The sequence below is a fragment of the Seriola aureovittata genome, chromosome 20, assembly GCF_021018895.1.
Source record: "Seriola aureovittata isolate HTS-2021-v1 ecotype China chromosome 20, ASM2101889v1, whole genome shotgun sequence".
Lineage (NCBI taxonomy): Eukaryota > Metazoa > Chordata > Actinopteri > Carangiformes > Carangidae > Seriola > Seriola aureovittata.
This window is the reverse complement of record NC_079383.1, coordinates 17,018,167-17,042,388: the sequence shown is the minus strand read 5'-3', so window position 1 is coordinate 17,042,388 and position 24,222 is coordinate 17,018,167.

Below are 24,222 nucleotides of genomic sequence, written 5' to 3'. Positions count from 1 at the left end.
CTCTCAATATGTTCTGACTCCCCTTGCTTTGCCTGTGGCACTTAACCACAAGCCAATTGCAAACCTGCAAAATGGGTCAAAAGCACACGGGCTCCTTTAGAAAAAGGTGTGTAGTTTTCAGCAAACATTACTCAAACAGGATGAGTAAAATAACAGTCCCAAAACAATCCCTGTGTGCATTTTCAGATGTGGGACCCCTATCGGCCGGACGGCAAAAAATTTCCAATTGCTTTCCAAAACAGTTATCTGATCCGCCACCTCTATGGTTACTGGCACATTTCACCATTAATTAGTCTAAATGAATCAAATAATGGTGCGGTTGTGCACTCTCTCTCTCTCTCTCTCTCTCCTTCTCTTCCTTTCGTGCTTCATCTTGCGGGTAAAGGATGTCTGTCTGTTCCCGCATTTGATTTTGAATCGTGCCGCTTTTCAAACTGCATGCACACTTCTCATTGACAGCTGTGCTATGATGGGTTTGCCATGTTATACAATCACTTTTGTTTTAGAGTCTTTTCAGCAGTTGTTCTGTTTGTGCAGGGCACATTGTGAAATGACCAAAGCACAAAAAAACAAAGGTGGAAACATTGAATCTGTGCAGTAGAGGATGGATGCTTACTCAAACCGCTCAGAGAGATTAGAGTGAAAAGGAAACTCAAACAGCAACACCCTCTGCTTTGTGGAGACGCACTTATTCCCAAGATGTTCCACTAATGGCTACCTCTGCCTCTGTCTGTCTGTTTGAACGTCTCCGCCTCTGCCTCCCCTCGTCTCACTCAGCACCACTACTTAGAGAGTGATGAGGAAATGGCCTCTTCCTGATGTACCTTGACAGGATGAGGGAAAGTGTATAAACGTGTGGTTGGCGTGCATGTGTGCATGTGTGTGTTCCGCGAACGTCTGCACTCGGCTGCCTGTGGGGAGAATTTGCTGTGTAATTACAGGGGAGGGAAAATGAGGGAGACAGCGAGAGATAGGGACAAAATAGAAAGTGTGTGTGGAGCTGAGAGGAATGTGCTGATGAATGGGCGATCGAAGGCAGCGTCCCTAAGCAGCCCGCCTCATTACCGTTCAGTCTGACCCAACACTCCCTTCATTAGGCCTTAAAACAGGCTGTTAAAATACTGCCCGTGTGTGGTATCCTCATTAAAGCTACAGATGATAACCAAACAAAGGACAGATTCCCTCTTGTCAGTTCAAACGTCTGTTCTTTGGCCAAAAAAATAAAAAATAGACTGCTTTGTGTTGCGCTGTGTAAATGGGTTGTCATTCTCATTTTTTAATAAAACTATTTTATAACTGTAGAACAGCCAGGTCTCTCTCCTCTTTCTTCAGTTCCCCCCAGTGCAATGCTTTCTAACTGTTTTTGGCTCTTTACATCTTGAAGCTGCACTAATTAATATTTTTATACTGGGGGAAAAAAATCTCATAATTGTGTAGCTTGTAGCGACAAATCATCTCTTGTTTTTGGCCACAGCAGGCAGCTGTTTTAAGCAAAGGAAGCTCTAATGAGCTGCCGCACGCTACCTGCTCGGCATCAAACAACAGACAGGCAGAGTTAGCGAGTAGCTGGTGAACGTGGTGAACGTAGCATTTAACAGCCAAGGAGTTGGTAGAGACCAAAAACAGAGCGAAAAGAGAGGGAATATTGGACTTACATTCATCAGGTGAACAGAAACGCGAGTCTTGCACGAATGCACGAATGCTAATGATGCTGTAAATCAGCAGCTTTTGGCAAAATGGTTAGCAATGTCGGCCTTGTGTTTGCGGCTTGTTGCATTGCTCCCAAGTGGCCAACAAATAAGTTAATGCAGGTTTAAGGATTCTTGCTATCACCAGAAATATGTTTGCCTGTAGTTCAGATGACTTGACCTACATGAAGAGAAATAAAACAACATTTCTCAGCAGGTTTGATGTGAAAATCAAATTTCAGCAGATTCATGGGAAGATTCTCCGAATTATTACACTTTTGAAGGTGTCAATGAGGGTATAATATAGAGCGGGGGTCTGAATGTCATTACTGGCAGCATCACAGCACGTACATGCTCTGCTCAGCCATGACTTCGCACCACCACAGACACTTAGTGGATTTCTAGTCTGGATTTCATGAAAATGATTGAAGGTTTGGGTGTAGTGTCAGTGAAGCTCCTGCTGAGGTCTGTCTGTCTGTAACAAGAGAATATATCTTTAATGGGATAGAATAAAAGATATCAGGTCAAGAGACAATCATTTAGCCTTCTGTGTTTGCTCTGGTCTTGAGTTTTAAACCCTCTAAGGACCGAGCTAAATGTGAAACCAGCTGAGGTCCAGAATGAGCCAAAGTCAACAATAATGCTACACAGGTACAGCACATTTGTCAACTTGTGAACGTGAGGATCATCACTGAGCCTCTAAATGTCTAAATGCTGATTGTCTGAGAGATGCTCTGGTAACGTTCGTCATCCGAGTCCCCAAAAGTGAAAAAGGTAGAAACTGTGACGTCCTTTGTGCCACCGTCGGGTCACATCGACCATTTGATCAATCGTGCTTGCGGGTGCTGTCTGGAGGATATATCGCCGTGGTAACAGAGTTGGCTGCTCCGGTCAGTAGAAGGGAAAGACTGACTCATCACGCTCAATAAAACTAAGAGCAAACAACAAGTGCGTCAGGGACGGATGTGCTGCAGCTATAAATGTCAAAAGCATCATTTCTCAGGGAGAGAGGCAGTCGGATCACAACAGAGCTCTCCAGGCGAGATGTTATGACAGAGAATATGTCACAGCTGCCTGGCCACATGATCATTTTCCATACACCTGCATAATAAGCTTCAATACTGGAGCGAAAACCGGTTTTTATTACCAACAAGCTTGTTTATATTATAATGAGCTTTTTTATTTATAGATTTATAGAAAAAACAGAAGTGTTTATGAGTTACTTTTTGACCTTTGACACAAGCTTGCCATCAGGTCCATTTAGTAGCTGTTGTGGGGTTTTCGATCACATTACACAGTCTTCCCTGGTAGTTTTGTCCAGTTGTCATATCTGAGCACTTTAAAGGGGAAACTCCACTGATTTTACAAGTCTGTTTACAGGTCTTGGGAAGCACTACTGCATATGTTGTAGTTTGAGGTGTACTGTGGGTAATGTAGGCACCAGGTTTCAAAGAGAAGAAGAAAAAAAAAGAAAAAAAAAACACTTACATATGAGTTTATTTCCCCGCAGCAGCCCACAGTCAAGCTCAGCCTTAGGTTTCTGTATCACTAAGCCCTAAAATTAAGTCTTTCTCGCAAACAGTGAAAGCACCAATCTGTGGGAGGTTGGTGCCAGTGGGTGTGAAAATTCCCTTGTTTGCTTTACAAAACAGGATGTTTCAGGAAATTGCAATATTAAAGTGGTATTATGTGAAAGTAAGGCAAACCATAAACAATACCTGTTTCAAAGACAGACGAGAAGCAAAGAAAATAAAAAGCCTTTTGCTTGCTGTTGCATTTCCTGGGTTCAGTGTCTCCTGCAGCAGACGGCAGGGTTTGAATGTGCTGCCTGTTTCATCGTCTGTTTACTGTCTGTCAAATGTCACAGACGCTTCACACAGACTATACCCTTCACCAGCTTTCAAGACTTCACTTGACGTTAAGGAAAACTCACTATTACGTCTCTTTTACATTATTCTTGTTGACTTGACCGATTCAGCTTCATCCATCTGTTCTCACACCTTAGAACAATTAAAGCTCTAACATCTGCATCTGTGATTGCTCGTGGAATAGTTTTAATGCTCTGGAAGTTTCCTCATCATTCACTTTCCTCCCCGTGGATCTTCTTTATGTTATACTTATATGTTATATACACTCACAGAGCCGCAGAGCAGCAGCAAAAAATTCAATACAACTTTATTTCATTTATTTACGAGCGTGTGCAGCAGCTCACCACCTACATAAACATACACACACACTGCAGAGAGGAGAAGAGAGAAAAAAAACACTGTTAATCTCAAAACTAAAAACAATTAAAGGCTATAAGAGACTATACGTGGAATTGGTAATGATCACATTAATAAACATGAGCTGCAATGTTGACATCTTTGCAAGTAGCACTACAGGCATAAGTTAGTGAACGCATACATGTTTATTTTGGTTATAAGTTTCCTTTAGAGGCGGGGGTTGGTGTGAAGGTGGTTCACTTATATAGAAAAAATATATATATAGAGGACAATTGTTTGCTCATGTGACTGTTGCTGGATAATATTGTGTTCCAAATATATAAATATAAAAAATGGAAAGAAAACAAAAACAAAACAGATGTGTGTGAGCATCCACTCCTGCCTTTCTTTTGGTTTTGGTAGATAGAGGGAGCTCCTCTCCTGTAGTTAGGCTGACTATGATTGAACCTCTGGATGTGACAGTTTGATGACCTTTCATAAAACAGCCTTTTCCCTTTAGGGGTCAGCTTCTATCCCAGTTGCACAGTTTCCTCTCTTCACCGACTTTCATTGAGTAATACGCAGCTCTATCAGCGGGAAACTATCTTTTAAAGTCATTAATTTCACACTGTATTGGTTTTAAGATGAATCATTTTGTCCCAGCTCTTACACTGACCTTCCTCCCGTTCAATTTTTAATGAGAGGAGATTGGACGCTCACTACATCCTCTCCTGTTCCTACAAGTAGTGGTATTGGCTTTATTTGATTTGAAGACAGTTCAAATGAATGCTGTGTGCTCCGAATGGCCATCTGCTCTAACCTTGTTTCATCGACCATAAACAGGCCGGCTCCATCAGTGAAAAAAGGTCTTGGCCAAATATTTGCTGCTCTTCGACCCCATTTGGTTTAGTGCGTTCTCTGTTTGCATTTCAATGACCCACGGTCAGTGTCAGAACGATGGCACGTGTGTCCCTGACGAGCCGTCCCCTGATAAGACGCCAGCAGAAGAGAAAGGCACCGAGGCCTTGTGGGATAAGAGCAGGGTGAAGGATGGAGCAAATGTAGACAGGCTGCTGGTTCACACACACACACACACACATACACACACACACACTTGAGCTCTGGTATCAATCTCCTCGCACTCCCCTGCTGCACTGCCAACCAGCTCTCTGATAGCTGCTGAAGCCTGCTTGTCTTGTGTTTCCTACCTACCTAACAGCCCGAATAATATCCTCAAAAACATGCATCGGGGAGCAATTGTTATTCATTGCTTTATCATCTGAACGGCACTTGTCGATTAAGTAACACCTCCCACTGCGAGCCTCTTCAGTCAGGCATAAAGTAGTCCCTTTAATCTCAAAGCCTCCTAATTATTGCTCATGCAAATCACAGATCAGGGCTCACCAAACATTTTGTGGAAGAGAAAGACAGAAAGGGTGTGAGAGGATAAGGGAATGCAGCCTGTGCATGCATGGGTGTGTAGCATTTTTTTATTTTTTTTTTCCTTGAATTGCAGCAGATATGGAATTAGCTGAGGAGGACTGGATTGTGCGGATTAGGCTGAGAGATTTTACCAAACGCGGACTCCCTACGTGTAATTCATTTTGGCGTCCTTGAAATTGCTACTGTGAGAAATTTAGCAGCTGCAACAGCAGCACTGAGAGTCCTCAAACAGGCAGAATCCAACCCCCCTACAACCACCCACTACACCCACACCACCACCACCACTACTCCCACGATTTTCTGAAGCACGATTGCATGAAAGCCGTTGGGGGTGTGAATGCAGTGGTTTTGGATTTTTGTGAAATTTTTGCAGCTCTTTAAAATATTCAAGTCTTTGTGGGGGAATGGATGACATATCTCACAGTTTGATGTCTCTCCATGTGCAACCCTTAATCCTGTGAGAGTGTGTTAAAGGCTCGGTTCACCCAAATCACCAAAAAAAAACATACTGTATAGTCCCACTCAGTTGTAACCCGCCGTTGAATTCGTTTTGGTTTCATCGGCAGGGGTTCTCACATATTTTGCTGCCAGCGCAGTTTGATGAAGGTAAATGGATTTTCTTTTTGGGGGGCTCACGGTATTAAAAGATGACAACTGAGGGGCGGTCCAGGTGACCTAAGGGTGGCTGAACGTGGACCGAATTCCCCCAGGATTGCGTCCAGCTGGGGGCCTTCCTTACACGCTCCGCCTGGGAAAATCACAGACACACTTGATACAAGACCACGTACGTGATGCACACCGTCTTCTGTTACTGTTTAACTTTGCAACAGAACATTAGCTTGTCTAAACGGAGCTAACTTTAGCTTTGTTTGCCCCGGTGACGGCGGTGAACAACAACCTGCCTGGTAAACACCCACGCCTGTTGTTTTACGTCCTTCACACGAGTGGCATCCTGCTGCACACTGATTCTCCAGAAAGGCAGCGGTTTTTATTTGTCACCTGTTTCCGCCCACTTGAGTTTGCAGCTACATTCATCTCTGCTTTTTCAATTCAACCTCCTTTTTCTTTTTCCACTGCTGCTGTCCAGTAAAGGAATAAAAGAACCCCAAAAAAATAATGAAAGATCAAAAGAAAATGACATCTGGAAAGCTTCGCAGAAACAATCTCAATCTAGATAACCCACAGGTCTTTTACCGCTTTTATCTACAGCTATTTTCTGCCAACAAAGTAGTCCTATCGAAGGTCTGTAGATGATTCCAAGTAACCAGGACCCCATGTGTGGAAAGATGCTCTGTTGTTGGGCATCATTCTTCATTGCTGCCAGCATCAACAACAAAATTAATTTCACTTTTGTCGCATTTGGTCTGAGAAGTCAGAGATTTCAAAGCCTCAGAAAATAAAGTGCACAAAGTTTGGTTTATACTTGTCACAAGGGGCTGATGGGAGTCCTGCTGGTTATGTACGAGCTCAGTCTGTATTATTCCTTAATTAAATTCCACTCATTAACTGTGTTTTTCTTTGCTTTGCAGAAGAGATGATTCTGTCTGTGACTGAAAATCAGAAGATAAGAGTCTTTTTCTTTCTTTCTTAATGCTCTTTTCACCGTCAGTAATCTGTGCTGCTACGCGGACTTTGTTACCTTTTTCAACAGAGCCAGGCTAGCTGTTTCCCCTTGTTTCCAGTCTTTTTGCTAAGCTAAGCTAATGTGGCTTTTGGCTAAAGCCTCATAATCCAAGAGAATCCAACGAGCTTCTTTCCCTAAAAGGTTAAACTATTTCTTTAAGTGGAAAAAATGGGTTGAACTACTCCTTTAAAGGGCTTCTGAACTTCTTGTGGTGTGTCTTCACAGTACAGAGGCAGAGAACGACCCCCCTCACACGCCACCTGAATTAAGGAAGACAGTGTCAAACATAAAGGTTAGTAGCACGGGCAGCGCTGATCCGCAGCTCAGGGAGTCAGGTGTTCATGAAACCGTAAAATGCATTCATAAAAAATCATTGCTCTGCAGTTGCAAGATAAACTGTTATACTCCCTCCCAAACCCGCGCCTGGAAGAGCATCTGAGGACAGTGCTGCTACAAGTTGCAGCTTTAAAAATACATGGATGGATGATGGGGTGCAGCCTTTCATCAAGCGTAACTCATCGTCAACATGGCCTCGACTGCCGCACCTGTGAAGGGGATCATAAAGCTCCCGGCAGCTACCATCCATTCAATAAGAAATAAAGCTGAGAACAAAGTGTCTCAGCCGGTGTGATGTGTAAACTCGGAGCTGCCTGTCGTGTTTTCTCCCCGTCGTGTCCGCTGTGGCTCTGCAGTGCAGCCAAGCCCAGAGAGGTCTGCCTGAAGTTTAGCCAAACCCATTGCAGCATACAGTGTACAGTAAGAGGATTATATCACCAGTCCCCTGATGTCACCGTAAAGCCACAGAGGCCTTAGCTCATAGTGAAACACGCCCCACAAATCCAGCGACTCCTCACACTCCCTCCATCCTGTCAGTCTGAAAGGTGCCGCCGTTCAAGATCTGGCAATCACTTCACAGTCAACCCCCACCCCACCCCCCATCCCCAAGGCCGCTGATGCTGATGACAGGAGCTTCTGCACATGCTCAGATGCTTGTTTCACTCTTTGGCTCTTTGAGTGGCAAAACAACTGGCAAACAGGAAACAAAGGACCATATGGTGTGAGCAAAGGAGCCATATAAAAGCCATCAAAGCCATTTGTTCTTTAACATGAAGGTGCTCCTGTTTGAGCTGAGGAGCATTTCCACTGGAAATGACCTTTTTGTTGTGTCATATAGTCAGACCAGGGGAGCACTGAAACCAGCATTAGCTTGATTAACTGGAGCACCCCCCTTTCCCCTCAAACTACAGTGAAGCTTTTCCAATATTGAACTCTTTCTTTCATTTTTATTTCAGCTTCAAACTAAAGATTTTTCTAACTGTTGAGGCACTATGTCAGATGCTATTATTTACCTTACTCACTTCTGAAGAATGACGCTCCGACATTCTGCTGTCATCTGGATTCCTCAATTCACTGAAATGTCTCTTCTTTAGAAGATCAAACAAATGATTGCAACAGGGTTATGAGTCTGCGGTTTTCCCGTTCTCTCTAGGAAAACAGAAAAATAAAGAAGAAAATTTTTCAGCTAATCTTTGTTTCTTTTCTTGTGAATTACTAGATAGTTTTACCTCATCAATACTGACAGCAAAAGAAAATATGAAGGCTCAAGCACAGATGGCCCATTAAGAATGACGTCTGCCAGGTGACTGAGGCCTGCGTGACAGTTTGTGATCTCAGCATTTTTAGTTGAGGTTAAGTGAAGGCTGTTCATTGTGCTTCGGGCCCCCGGCGTCTGACTCTTACCTGGGATTATGTCCCTCCATTAGTTAATCACTCTCACAGTAAACCTCCTAAGCTCAGCACTTGAACAATAGAAAACATCTCACACAATCAATCAGCATTTTACAACGGCGGAGCTCACTGCGCCCATGCGTCGTTTTATTCATACGGGCGATAAATTGGTCGTCTCTGCCCTGACATCTGCTGAGTTTTATCTTTTAGAATCAAGTCTGGCATCCACATGGCAGACATTTTAAGCAAATTACTAAACACATTCCCCCCGCCGGCGTGATCTCTTTATTGTCATTAAAAAGGTTTCGCTGCTTTGATGTCTGAGGCTGTAACACAGTAACGCTCAGCAGGCAGTAAATGTCCAAACGTGGAGGGAACATTGTTGCGTAGTTCAGGATAAGAGTTTCTGTTCTTACTAGATAACAGGCCTGTATCATGCTTGACCCATTGCTCAATTTACCCAGCGTTCAAAGCAGTGGGTCATTCTGACCAGATCTGGCAGATACACAAATTAAGGGAAAGGCCAAGTGAAATTTAAAAAAGACAAGACATGACAACAGAATGAGCTCATCGTATCTGGCAATGATTAACAGAGTTTTCCCTGGTATTATGACATATTCAACATGGTGGTTCACTCGATTCTTTTGTTCACTTTTCAGTATTTTTGTAATAAGTGCCAAAATGCTGATGAGACAATAATTTCTGAAGAGAAAAAATAAAAAAAACTATATGATAATAATAGAAAACTGTGAAAATGTGCAAATGAAGGTGCTCCAGCAATTCCTGACAGTAAGCTCCAAACTTTAACAACCCCTGAGCTCTGCTTTTTCCCTGCAGTGCTTTTCCAAAATGTGAGGGAGGAAAAAAAAAAGAAAAAAAAAAAAGGAGAAGGCATGGGAGAGTGTTAACTTTCTTCTGTAGAACCATTCATAGTCTCTCTACCGCTGGAAATGTTGGTGAGGAATTCAGGGAATGCGACTTCTCGGCAGAGATCAAAAGAGGTTGAACATTAACTCTGCTGAACTCTTCAGCCCTCCGGTGCTGCTCCCAGGGACTGCCTCTCAAGTTCAAGGGTCCCGCAGGAGCCCTGTTGAATGCTCAGTGTCAATAACAGGTACGTCACATGGAGCGGTTACACGTGAAGCCGCGGGTCTCTGGGCCCCCGCGCCTTTCCGAATGGCTTCAGCCACACACACACACACAAACACATACATACAGTCTGTAGTGGGAAACACACAAGTGATTAGGTGCTCATACACACCTGCCGCTGCCACTATGGGGCAGAGTAGGGGTGACTTTCACTGCACCAAACACAAACACATAAATAAGCAACATGCAGATGACGTCAATCTGGTACACAAAAATAGTTTTGTTTTTTTTTGTTTTGTGTAGAGGATTGAAGCAAGAAGAGGACCAATCATAACACATGACTATTTGAATATTTGAAATTCCCAGGGCAGCAGCTTTCCTTGTTATCAAAGCGTTGCTGTTTTGCAATGACTGAACATGTATTTTGCAAGAGCTGCCAGGTCTTAACCTGAGGTGACAACTGTTCTGAGCTGGAACAGCAGTCTAACACCTGCAGTATTTGAGGCCTGCGGGGGTTTGTCTACGGCGGACACTTTGAATAAACCCAACTAGGTGCCCCCCATATCTACAAACTGTCAGAACAGACTGCAAATGAGTGGGCCTAAAGATAAATCATCCCGATTAGGCACCATAAATAAGTGATCTTTGTACTGAGATGCCTCTGGTCCTTTCAGTCCACCTGCTGATGGCTTTTAAGAGTCGTCATTCAGACGTGATTAGTTAAAGAGCGAATTTGATTCAGTTTATCTGGAGCCACATAAGGAGAAGATTAACGAGAGGGAAAGTCAGAACCAGTTGATTGATCAGAAAACAAAATATGCCCGGTACACACACATCCAGCGTGTACCCCTCCCACACACACACACACACACACACACACACACACACACACATATATATAATACAGCTGAGGAGGGATTAGTGTCAAATGCCACTACTATTGTACATACAGCATCTCTTTGCGGAGGCCCTGGCAGCATTCCCAGGTAGTAGGCAGCTACTACTGAACAGGACTTTGGGTGGGTGCCATGTTTTGACAGTGAGGGATGGGGACGTCCGCACAGCAGCTGTGGGTCTCTGTCACAGGGCAGGAATGAGAGGTAAGAGGGTTCACTGGGTGACGCTATGGTGGAGGCGCCCTCTCTTGTAAGAGGCTCAACCTGCTTCCCGCTGGGGGCCTGGACAGATTTATGACCCAGCAAATGAAATGCTAAAGCAGGATGCTCTGAGGAGCCGGAAGCTTTGGCGCGGGCGTATCTGCATGTGTATGCCAGGCTGGAGCTTATTAGAAGCTTTTGTGAATATACTGTGGAATAAAATCTGAAAAAATGTGACGCAACAACTATATGAACTTTGCAAATGCCAGACTACGTCTATCCGAAGCCATAACCTGTATGTTTTCGTACACTGTCGCCCTCTGTGGCGCCAAAAGGTAATAAGACGCTCAAAACACAACAACACTGTCAGCATTATCCTAAACACTCCATATATTTATACACTCCATATATTTGTGAGTTCATTAAGAGTATGAGCATTGCTACAGAAAAGTCAGCATAAGGACGAGGTCAGGTTGAATGGATGGGTGAAGGAAACGTTTGACTTTAAAGGAGCTACTTGTAAGTTATTGCTACATAGCCGACATTAGCATTACCAGCTGTTTATTTGGAAACGTTGCGAGTTCAGCGCCAGACTTCATTCCTTTACTTTATACTTTATATCTGTCTCCAGTGGTGGGAGGAAATGCCAATGTCAACTCTGGTCTCTATCACGTCTTTTCTTCTACTGAAGTTAGCACGCTAACCGACTAGCCCCCAGCCCGTCACGTCACTTTCAGATAGCGACTCGCTGCAGCCTCCAATCTGCCCTGAAGACATGGCGCTGCTCAGAGGAAGTATTATTAAACAAACAGCCCCTTTAACGCGGGTGGATCTGGCCGACTGTCGACCTTTTTTTAGGACATGACATGGTTATTGTAACTATGACAACAACGATCATGTAATCCAAAGAAAGTAGTTATTTTAACCCAAACCACGATCTTTCCCTAACGTTGTTTTTGTGCCTAAACCGAACCAAACCTTAACCGTGGTATCGTCACATCACAAAACTGGTCAGCAGTGATCTGGAAGAGTTTTGGAAAACACAGACAAATGATGTCATCGTGCTGATAGAAGGCGTCACATCAGAAAATGCTTCTACAAGCCCAAGGCATTGAGACTGAACGTACACATACACGGCAAATCAAAGTTTAATCAGGACAAACAACACAAGTTAGAGATATTTGTTATTGTGGATATTTTTCTAATCTCTCAGCTCATTTTTTTTAAAAAAGGCTCTTTTGGTTTTTCCGCCACTTTCTGACATAATTGGACGAGCGTGTTCCATTTGTAGCGCTAAGTTTTGTTATGTTTTACATGATATAAAATATCATTAAGTAAATAGAGAGTCAGAGTCATGTGCTGCTGCTTAAGGCTGCAGAGTCTGATCAAAAGCTCCTGAGAACATCTTCAGTGGCCCCTGGGGGACAGCAGTCTCACTCTCACATGAATATTTGACAACCCATCAAAGACATGTGAGCAGGCTGAAATGCAAAAAAGGCTACTCATAATTATCAGGGGCGCTTCTTTGCCCCCTCATTTTACTGGCTTTTTATGAACCTTCAAGGGCAAACTTGCCCTGAGCACTTGTAAATTACTGACCCTGGCGTGTGCACGCACCAGTATGTGTGTGTGTGTGTATATGTGTGTGTGTGGGTGTGTGTGTATGTAAATGTCTTTTTGTCTTTGCCTTTCTTCACTTATCGTGCAGTCTTGTTATCAGATAACTGTCTAAAAGTCCCACAATCTCTTTGACAGACGACGGTCAGAGAGTGGTGGGCTACATTTTGCTGACATGTACAGGATTTCTCTCAGGTGTGTACTTTGAACCGTCTCTGTCGCTCCGAGGACAGTAACAACAATGTAAAGCCCTTGCTCTAGGCAATGACAAACTGTACATTATAATTAGTAGTTATAGCTTGCTGTTAATTCAGAATGCCAAATAACAAACTTTAAATATAAAATAAAATTAATGAATAGTTGCTATTTGTAACTTTAAGTACTCTCTTTGTTGTTGTTTTGTATCTCTTTGTTGTTGTGTTGTATCTCTTTGTTGTTTGTTTTGTGTCTCTTTGTAGTTTGTTTTGTATCTTTTTGTTGTTGTTTTGTATCTCTTTGTAGTTTGTTTTGTATCTCTTTGTTTTTGTTTTGTATCTCTTGTTGTTGTTTTGTATCTCTTTGTTGTTGTTTTGTATCTCTTTGTAGTTTGTTTTGTATCTCTTTGTTGTTGTTTTGTATCTCTTTGTTTTTGTTTTGTATCTCTTGTTGTTGTTTTGTATCTCTTTGTAGTTTGTTTTGTGTCTCTTTGTTGTTGTTTTGTATCTATTTGTAGTTTGTTTTGTGTCTCTTTGTTGTTGTTTTGTGTCTCTTTGTTGTTGTTTTGTGTCTCTTTGTTGTTGTTTTGTATCTCTTTGTTGTTGTTTTGTGTCTCTTTGTTGTTGTTTTGTGTCTCTGTGCAGTTGTTTTGTCTTTTTTTGTAGCCTGTTTGTGTCTCTTTGTGGCCGTTTTGCTGTTTTGCATCTCTCCATATGTTTCTTTTTTTTGCGTCTCCGTATGCCTCGGTTTGTTTTGCTTCTTTAAAGCTGTCTTCCATCTCTTCGTAGTTGTTTTGCGTGTCTCTCTGGTCATTTTGTGTCTCTCTGTTGTGATTTTGAGTCTTTTTTTTTTTCTTTTTTTTTAGTCATATGATCAACTTTTCAACAAGAAACGTTAACAGACTCTCCATACAAAGGCTCTGCCTCTGAGCTTTGTACTCACAAAATGACACGAATGACGTTGGAGGGTCAAGTTTGTGGACAGCGCAGGTCAGGGCTCAGCAGAGGTGGCCTTAAGCCCAAGTTATTTCAGTCCAAAGTTAGTAATGAGATGCATACTTGTGTGTATGGCAGAGACACAGAGGACCCTTCATGTACACGGCATCCCGGAGTCTCCTCCTCTGTGAGCTAACACAGCCGGCCATTCACTGTCTATCACACTGCAGCACATGATCCTCACACCCACAGTCGTCCTAATCAGCCTATTTATGAATGTGGTGGCATATAAAAAAGACGCTTCGTCTCGCGGCTGTGACTGTGCACAAAGACGATAATTGATTTATTCAGTTTAAATAATAAAAGGTTTTTCATGGGGTCAAGGGCGTTTTTCCCCTAGAGTCATCACTGTGAACGAAGTCATTTGCTGGGTGTTGAATCATCAAATGCTCCCTCTTAGTTGACCTTTCCCTGCTGCCGCATCTGATCACTTGATAGTAGAAGGAGAAACTGAATTAATTCCAGGCGCCGTGGAGTTGCACCCTGTGACCTCCGTCTTTTTTTGGGCCCGAGCTGTGATTTGTGGAGGCACATGATTCTATGCTGCTACTCCAGGACTGTACTCATCCCAAACAACAGGCGCTATATTAGGTGCGAGATGCTTAAACACCACTGGGTTGAAAATTACAAGCTTTGATCCAATTGTGGTTTCTGTGTGTGTGAGAAAGGGAGAGAGAGAGAGAGAAAGTTTGAGCTCAAGCAGCCCACTCAGACAAGAAGTGAGGTATTGGTGAAACTACTGGAGACAGATCTGCATGTGTGACCTGAAAACCCTGCACGTCATCATGCCCCAGAAAATCTTTTTGCTCTGAATTTTTTCCAAATTTGGACTTAAGTTTGAGATTCATGTTTGTTTGTTTTTTTTTGTTTGTTTTTTAACCTTAATACAATTGATGAGCAGGATATAACCACTTAATATGTCCATAACACATTATAGTGTAGTTGTAAGCTGAAAAATAACATATTTAAGTATTTATTAATAGATTTGTCAACTGCTCTCATTTGAACGGTAAAACAGTTAATGAACGATTGATAACACAATATAACATCACTAAACCGTATTTGATCACACATAAACAAACACGTGAAACAGGTTATAGTGTGTTAAGAATCTTTTATTAACAGTTTCTACATAAATGTGTTCAAAAGCAAAAATTTGGAGAGTGAAGAAGAAGTATTTATAAAAAGTAAATACTTCATTAATGAATGTAATAAATATGATTCGAAGTACGTTATCAAAGTTGTGATACTCAGGACGTCGGTCCTGTTTGACTTGGCTACTGTTGTAACAGCAGTTTGATATCACAGTAAACACCTGATGAGCAGCTACTTTGTCAATACAACAGCGGAGAAACTGGTTGATGTGATTACAGCGCAACCAAACGTAATCATGTTGTTAAAACATAAGAAAACAGACACTGATAATGGAAACCACAGTCAGTTTTTTTGTTTTTTCACAACAGCTAATCTGCTGAAGACCAAATGCTGAAAATGATTGTATGCAGCATTTTTGATAAACGGTCGCAGTGACACATACTCTGCATTCATACGTTAGTCAGTGTTTAGCAGTTGAACAGTTCTCATATGAAAGAATAACTTAAAGGGGAACTCCAGCAGTTTTACACATCTGTTTACACGTCTTGGGGAGTTTGAAAATGAAAAGAATCTGGGGGTGTTAGAAACTAGTGAGCTCACCAGGCCCGCTCCTCATCTCCGCTTTAGGCCAGCAGCTCAAAGCTGCCAACACATCCTGGATCCCTGACCAAACTGTCTGTGGTGAGGTTGCATTGTGGGTAATGCATGGAATGATTGATTTTTTTTAAACTGTCCATTGTGATACGGCTCAAAACCATTGTTGAGTGTCATGAAATGTTATTAATATAACAACTTTAATAAATATAATAAAATATAGTTAATATGCACATAATAATTCATAATGTTATATTGTAAATAATTCATTATCTGACTATAAACATCAGTTACAGATGTTTCACAGTTGGCTTTACAGTTGTCTTTGTATTGACCTACCACTACATCATTGTGTGTTGTATTATTTGTTCATATGCAGCTTAGACATTTTAAGTAAGGGGGTTAAAATAATTGTTTCCAGGTCACGGATATGTTGTCCAACCTGCCCTAATGTGGAGATGAAGCTCACAAAGCTAAATACTGTACAGCTCGTCTGTGAAGTGAATCTTCCCTGAGTAAACTTCAAAAGGCTCGATCATTAATAATTCTGATTTAGGAGTCGGCCCGCTGCAAATTTGCAATTCTGATGCTTGAACTGCAGTAGGGGACAGGAGGGAGAAATGCGGAGACGGGTTTTGGGGGATGTAATTTGGGGGGTAGGAGGTGTCTACAACTGCATTTTTTTTTTTCCTAAATTATACCTCAAAACGCTGACACCCTCTGGAGCACCACAGTCACATAGGAGTTGGCGAAATATTCCTACAAATATCCCCTAAATTATTCATAAACAAATTGGTCTGTGTGTTTTGCTGATGCATATTTCATGCACCTTTCTTAATTCATTAGAATGAATCCTGTATATTAACCTCTGGCTCATAACATTAGCATGTTAATTGGCCACACTGAAAATATAAAAGCTATAGTGAATCACCGCAATGTGAGTGTATTTCAAGCAAACAGGAAGCTGTTGTAAATTTTCGGTACATGTCACAAAGAACATGCTCTACATTCTGTGAAGACGTGACAACGATCATTCCTAGAAGTGTCAGCAGCGTGATAAACATTCAAGGACTGCGGCAAAGTCAAAACGCATGAAAAACATTGCCTCCATTCAAGATATTGATATTTAAGGGTGCAGAGTTAAGTGGTTTACCACATTAAATTTAGAATAAGCGCGCTGACTTCCTTCTGAGTAGCTTGTGATGCAATTTCCTGTATCTTGTGCAATTTAAATTTTAAAGCTTGCATCTGTAGCACAACTTTCAGCAGTAAAAATGAGTTAGTTGGTTTAAGACTCCTTTTAAATGTCTGAAAAATGAAGGGGAGTTTGTTGTTTTCTAGCTTCAAGATTCCCTCAGCTGTAAAACTGGTGTCAGAAGGAAGCTCTGAGTGATGTTAGTTTGCTTAACCAACATTCACACACTCTCACCGACTGACCCATTCCCGGGGAGAGCCCCAGGAGGAGGGCAAAGAGCAACAGTGACACCCACTAACACAAACCCAGCAGGTAAACAGACAAGCGAAATGTCCCATCCTCTCTCGAGCTGTTAACAACACATGCTACTATAAACACAGAGAATCTCAGGCGAACAAAATGATTCACCGGCTGCAACCTGATCACTCTGTCTTTCCCCTTTCTCATGGCCCTGTCTAAATGTCAGCATCTGTGTAAACGCTAAGGTAATTCACTCGTCGGCTCCCTGCTGTGAGCATGGAAAGAGCAGAGGAGGAGAGAATCACTTTCAGTGCACACATCCTCGTGGATCAGCTGCTTCTGCCTCTGATGTTAATTATTGTTAAAAGATAATAACTCCTGTCACATTTGCATATTTTGTGGTTTTCAGAAGATACCAGATGACATTTGAATCTACATTACTGGTATCTATACTGCTGCACAATTCAAAAGAAAAGCCTTGAGTCAGATGTGATTTTTTCTTTCCCCCCTAACAAATACAATGCACAAGCTCAATGAGGTTAATGATGCGATCTAGTAAGTGGATACACTCTTTGCCACAGCCACAGTGACCAGGGGAGGCCCCACTTTACACTGTATGATTTCTAAATTGCATGGCAAAGGCATAAAAGCAGCACTAGTTTTCACAACCAGAACATATGCATGAAGACAGTAACTTCCCCTAACCATGACTCAGAGTGAAGGTGCTAAACAAAATAGATTAAGCAGAACTGAATTTTTCAATACCTAGATGCCTGTACATTTTCCACAGACATCAACGCCGCCTTAGTGTTTTATCTGGCATCCAAAAATACCTCGTTGAGTTTTATGAGTTTCATGCAGACATAGTTGACATCTTGTCAAAATGCAACCTGTGCCATATTCTACAGATAAACAAAAGCATACATGCAAATGCATCTTGGGAGTCTCTAACAAAAGAATGTAAAACTAATTTATCAGAAAGCCAGTGCAGTTAGTTTTTAGTTTACTTACCAATACAAAAAATATAAGAGTACAATTTAAGTGACCAAAAGCAATGTCTCATATACAATACAACTTTGTCAGCATATAAAGATAAATCATCAAAAAATATCTCCATGATTGCAAAAAAACAAAACAAAACAAAACTGTGTTTATTGCGAGGCTCTATGATAACAACGGCGAGGCTCTATGATAACAATTCATGAATATAAAGAGACGAAGGAGAAAGAGGTCTGGACAAAAATAACAAAGAGGCGATATTTTGAGACCAGACGAACATAGCACAGGCATCCTCTGCAGACACACACCGCTCCTGCTAAGTTTGTCCAAATAAAGCAGGCTGAGCGCTTTACTCATGACTGACGACACATTCAGTTCAGAGTAGTTCAACATGTCTATCGCCTTCATGTCTGTGCGCTAAATATGGAGCCACTTAGCTTTACACCAAGACCAGAAACAGCTAGCCAACTGGTTATGCTTTAAGTTCAAAAATACATCCACCAAAGCCTCCAAAGCTCACCGATTAACATGTTAGATCTCGTTTAATATGTACACAAAGATTATTTTACTATTTCTTGGCAACCAGTGGCGGACCAGTGACTCCCAGAGCTGTTTTTACATTTCTGTTTGTGTACAGATTAAACAGAAGAGATACAACATGAAGCTTACTTAGCGTCAGAGGGACTGGTGGGTAAATTTTTTAACCTTGTACAGAACCAGACTAGCTAGCTGTTTTCCCTTCCCCCCTGTTTCCAGTCTTTATGCTAGCTAAGCTAATCACCTCCTGGAGTGCTGTCCATCTTCTCATCTCTTCCCAAAATGTCTTCCTTGTCTGAGGGTACAAATAATCAACTAGAAAATTCCAGGGAAATTTTGAGTGCCACGGGGGCTTCTTCTCTCTGTCACTGTAGCGATGACATCACGCAGCCCTTGGCTGTCAGAGGTCAGGTCAGGAGCTGCCGTTGCCATGGCAATGTGAAAATCTGCCCAGAATTTGGCTTCTACATGGCTCCAAACAATTGCAAATTATGAGAAAACCGTTACTTCTTTTCAAAAACCGAAAACACCGTGAGAGACACTGAAGCCAGAAGTTTCTTACAGTCTCTATTTTATTCAGATATTCCTTAAAATGAGTGCGTAAGCTCAGTGCGAAGACAGAGTGAGATTCTTTTGAAAAAAAAGACGATTACATTAGGTGTCAATGAGAGTGAGACAGGTATTGCTGCCGGACTCAGCACCCCTGTTTAAATTTTGTGCAGACCCTGCCTGTCAAAGTTACATTTTATGAATCCCAACAACTATGTCTACATTTTGAGAAAGAATTATTTGTCTCCTTTTTACGGTTTGGCCGTGAGCTCGAGTTAAAAATAAAAATAAAGGTTATTTTTTACTGCTTCACGCACTCTAGCCAACTGACGCTGTCACTCTAACTTTGAAGAAAAAGTGATTTCCACTCCTCCTTTGAGTGCTCACAGTTTGAAAAGTTTACATGTTATGTAAAAACAGTTGTTGTGTTTTGGAGAGAACAGAAGTTTTCCTCTGTTTTATAGTTTGAATCACATTTCTATGTGCAGGTATGAGAGAGCTGGGTGACTCAGAAAAAAGGGGAAATTTTGTAGAAAATAGGTGAAATTTTGTGGGTTTTTAAAAAAAATTCCAATGCATTCCTAATGCATTATTTATTCCCAGTATTTTGGGAATAACTTTGGGAAAAATTGGAATTTTAACACCAAATGTCATAGCACCTCTTTCGGGATCAAGACGCACGTTTTGATGTATATATTACCGGGGTTTTCTCAAAGCTGCAGGACAAGTTACGCACCAAAATTTGTTGCGCAACCTGTGAGATGACAGGCAGAAATGTGTACAACTAATTCTCAAATCTTTAAAGTCATGTTTTAACTGTGTGCGCCGATGGAAAATTTCACATTACAAATGTGAGGAGTCTTTCAGAAAGACTTTATTTAAAGTTTGATATCCAACAGACTCATACTGTTCATACAGCTGACTGTGTGACGGTGTTCTGGGCTAAACTGGTACTCCATCACATTAAAACGCAATGAAAGTGAAAAGCTCAGCAGTCATGTCCGTGACAGAGCTTACATATCAATGCCAGGAATGAGGAGGGCTCGCTAACAGAGTCTTTTGATACGGAGCAGTTCACGTCTATACAATCTGTGACAGCTCTGTATACTGTGCCCTGGGCAGCAGTGCAGTGCGCGCTGGCGGCATTAAGATCACTTTCGGTTGTATCATCGTTATTTGTGACTTCGAGCCAAACCTTTGATTAAAAGGCTGCTGTTTAAATTTACGTTGGAACTTTATAGCCTTTTACTGTGCCTTACAGTACAGATTGTTATTTTAAGAAATCTTTTTAACCCAAACAAAGTGATGGGTTTAAATGAAATAAAAGTGCCTGGCTGGGCACAGAGACCGGTGGAGCATGATTCCTGGAAAGTGCTTTCCCATGTGTGGGCGGGCAGATCAGTTGGACAGGAGCAAGTAGCAGCCTGTGATGATGTTTGACTCAGGAGAGGGCATACTTTTGAACACACTCCTGCCAAGTTACAGGCACTCAGAGACCTCCCACAGCTGTCTGACTATTTTTTACACCGAGCCTGGGAACGCAGGGTTAACCGCTCACCTGCAGCATGTCTGGACACTTTTTAATCTTACAGCCTCTCTGCTTCAGGGAGTTCAGGGAAATGTTGTACCTCTAAGATCTGTGCAAAAAGGGGGGGGGGGGGGGGGGGGACAGATAAATGAGATAATCTGTGGTGAGGGCGGCTGTATAATATTACTAGATGGAAAGATAAGAAGATGCAGTCACATACAAACATAAAGGTGCATGTGTACATGCACACACACATACACATACACATACATACTGTATACACATTAGTGTAGTGAACCAGATCCTTTAGATAAAGGGATTAAATGACTGGCAGTCTGAGCAGTTATTTTAATTGAAGATTTGCTGATGAAGACATACTAATGCTTATTGGGCCTTTTCTATTTTTATCTCACTACACCCTCACTGACCTTTAGTAGTGAAAATACAGGGCTACTGAGTCACAGCAAACTATATTACTGACTTTAATACCATTAAATAAGTCTGTTTGGTCTTGTTATCCTCTGAAATCTGATCTATGGAGCCAGATGTAATGGAAAATACTGGTGCATGCTGGGACTTACTTGGTCACTCTATATTTAAATTCAGTATGCAGCTGATCAAAAGCTAAGATATTGTTGCACTGTAGCGGTGTAGTGTGTTTGACATAAACTAGTATAAAACTCAATAATCCAGGAATACTTCCAGTTTAGTCTCTACTTATTCATACTTACTTACTTACAGTACTTCGCCTCTGCATGAACTGTATTTGCAGTTTTGTGGTTACTCTGCAAGGGGAAAGTAGGCAGTTATCGCACATATCTCTGTGTTCATGCATGTATGCCGTTTTGCGAGCTGCATGTCACGCACCGGTCTTGGTGTCAGAGGTGCTCCAGGGGGCTGTCACGGGTTCGCCGAGTGCAAATTTGTGAATGAAGCTCCTTCCATTTATGGTGCTGGTGGGGTTGTCAAAAGAAGAGGAACTTAACGTGATACTGATGGTTTCCTCTCTGCAGTTTCAGCTGCAATGTCTCCCTGTCAATGAATTGTAAAAAAAAAAAAAACCCACTGCGGTGTACAGTGCTGCAGTATTATTTACTGTATTCATGATTCAGCTGCTCATGGTGATAAGTGTTTAAAAAATGTAAATACTGAATTATTTGCTCTTCAATTAAGTCGTTGCCTTACAGTCTGGAACACATATCAATGAGTAACCTAAAAGTGTTTAATGTAGCTTCAATAGTTCCTGTTAGTGATGATTCATAGTGTTTTTTTTTCTCCGCTCTAGTAGAGACTCTGACAACTTTCCTGTTAACAAATACAACTTTTACTTTTCTAACTCTCCGGACCATAGAAGAACGTTATTGTGCGCACCCTCAAAGCTTTGATTTTACTCACCATTTCCTGAATTAAATACTGGGAGTATGCATCAGCAAGTTAATCAGGGTTTCAGGTAGTTGGCGCTTCGCATGTAGTCACCGTTTTACGTTTCAGTTTTACGTTATTGATCAAATTTGACTCAGAGCGCATCTGCTCTTCTCAGGGTGCAGTAAAATCTAACCAAACTTTGAAAAACCCTGCAGGTTGTTTGAGATTACTCTGTAGTAAAGAAGATTTTAAGTCCATTTCCCTAGTGGCAACTTTTTTAGCCGGTGATATAGCCATATCCTCACTCAGGTAAACTGTATTAACCTTATTTTACATTGAATCAAATGTATAACAATAAAACTGTATTACAAAGTCTAAACCCCTGTGAAACCCCTTTGTCACTGTGTGAGCACTGAAGCATTCAAGTTTTCTCACCACACATGTGAAATGCACACTAGACCATTCTTGGCTTTCAAATTTGTTGTGATGTCACGAAATCATCGGTGTTAAAAATAAAAATGTGACAGAGTCAAACCGCACGCTAACAATGAACCAAACACATTTCTGAGTGGAGAGGGACTTTAAACTGTCCAGCAAACTAAATATTTTTGTTCCAGCTGAGGAAAAGCCTCAGAGGAATCTGAAAATGTCAAAAAGTTTTGATTTTGCTTCACTGTGAGAGAAACAGGCGCTTTGTTCTGTGACTCCAATGCAATCAATAATGTGAAAGTCACAAATGATAACATGAGAGGCACGAACTGGGGAGATGTGGGTTTCAGGTTTCAGCTCCTAGTAGCAGCATTAGTGACAACACTGCTGGTGTCTTAATAGAGCCCTGGCTGAATTTGAATGCAGGTGAGAAGTCACACCTGATCTCTGCAGAATGCACTCTGCAGTCGGGATCCAGGCGTGAGAGGTGTGAATGAGGCCGCATGTTTCTCACCTCCTGGTGTAAAACGCAAACAATGCCGCTGCTGCTACCCGGCCAGAGTGAGGGATTTAGCAAGTGGCAGATTGTTGAATGGGAGAGAGCAGACCGCTGGCGCTGGTGAACAAACAGAGCAGCCACATCAAAAGGCAGAGGGCTGGGCCAGTGACGATAAGGTCAGACAGTCAGGACTTTTTCCTGAACTGAAAAGCTCTGGATGATTATGGTCAAAGTAAAAGGAACTTCCTATAATGCAGATTAGCCCAATAGTTTTCCATTTAATTCATTGTTCTATGACATATTTATCATGAAGAGGTTAATCACTTGCTGATTTAAACTGAGAAACAACTGTGAGATTAAGATCACCTCACAAACAAATCGAGTGGAACACACAACCGATTTTAAATTTCATATACAACTGATTTACAAACTGTATCCAGCGGATAACATTAAAGTAGAATCCTTTGTAGAATTTCCAATATGGTCTTTATATAGAAAAATATAACATACAAACATAAAATTCAAATAAAAGTAAATAGATAAGAAAGTCACAGTTGACACAAAACCAACATCTAATTGATGTTTATTGTAAAATTTGACAGTTCAGAAATATTATGGCACATAACTCTTTGTAAAACAATGAACTAGTTTACTACTACCACTTTAACTTGCACAGATAAAATAAACAATAATGTGTTAATGAGATTTTCACCTTTGAAGAGAGCCAGGAAAGCCCCCCCCCCTTCCAGTTAGCTTGCTAAGCTAAGCAAACTGGCTGCTAGCTTCATATTTAGCATGCAGACATGAGAGTGGTATCAAAAACATTAAATATTTTAAATGATGAATGTATTATCTTTTGTTACTTTCATAGATTTATACCTGGAAAAGCTGTGTCACATGTCCTTTGACGTAAAACACCTCGAGTCTTTTACATAGTTTCTCCTGTTTTTACCTTTTCACTCTCTTCCTCCCTTTTGAGACCCAATAAAGAAGGGGAAAAAAGACATGCCAAGCTGGTTAAACTGACTTTTAAACAAGTTTACTGGGCTGTAAAGCATCACAGCACGTTGTGAGCACATGAGACGACAATGCAGGTACTTCACTTTGCTACACAGCAAAAAGTATCCTCTTTCCTCAGATCCTATGTTAAAGCCCCTGAAATCTTGGTATCAAATATTACTTCTAAATATTCATGACTACATAAGCAAACACTGAAAATTAAAGCTCAGAAAAAAAAAATCTTTAAGAATTTTTAGAGTTGATTCCCAAACACAGCTGGTTTCCTTTTTGTGGTTTGTCTTCACATTGTGATTCGTTTTTTTGCCAAAACTGGAAATACAAGACATCACAAACCCAGGAGGGTTGTGTTCAAGGAAAGAGAAAAGGACAAATATGGTAATTTCTCATTGAAATAACCACAACTGTTCAAACAGGGGAAGGGAGAAAATTGTACGTTCATGCAGGATCTCATCGCTCCTAACAAGAGGCGAAAACAGGTCAAGGCTGCGAAAC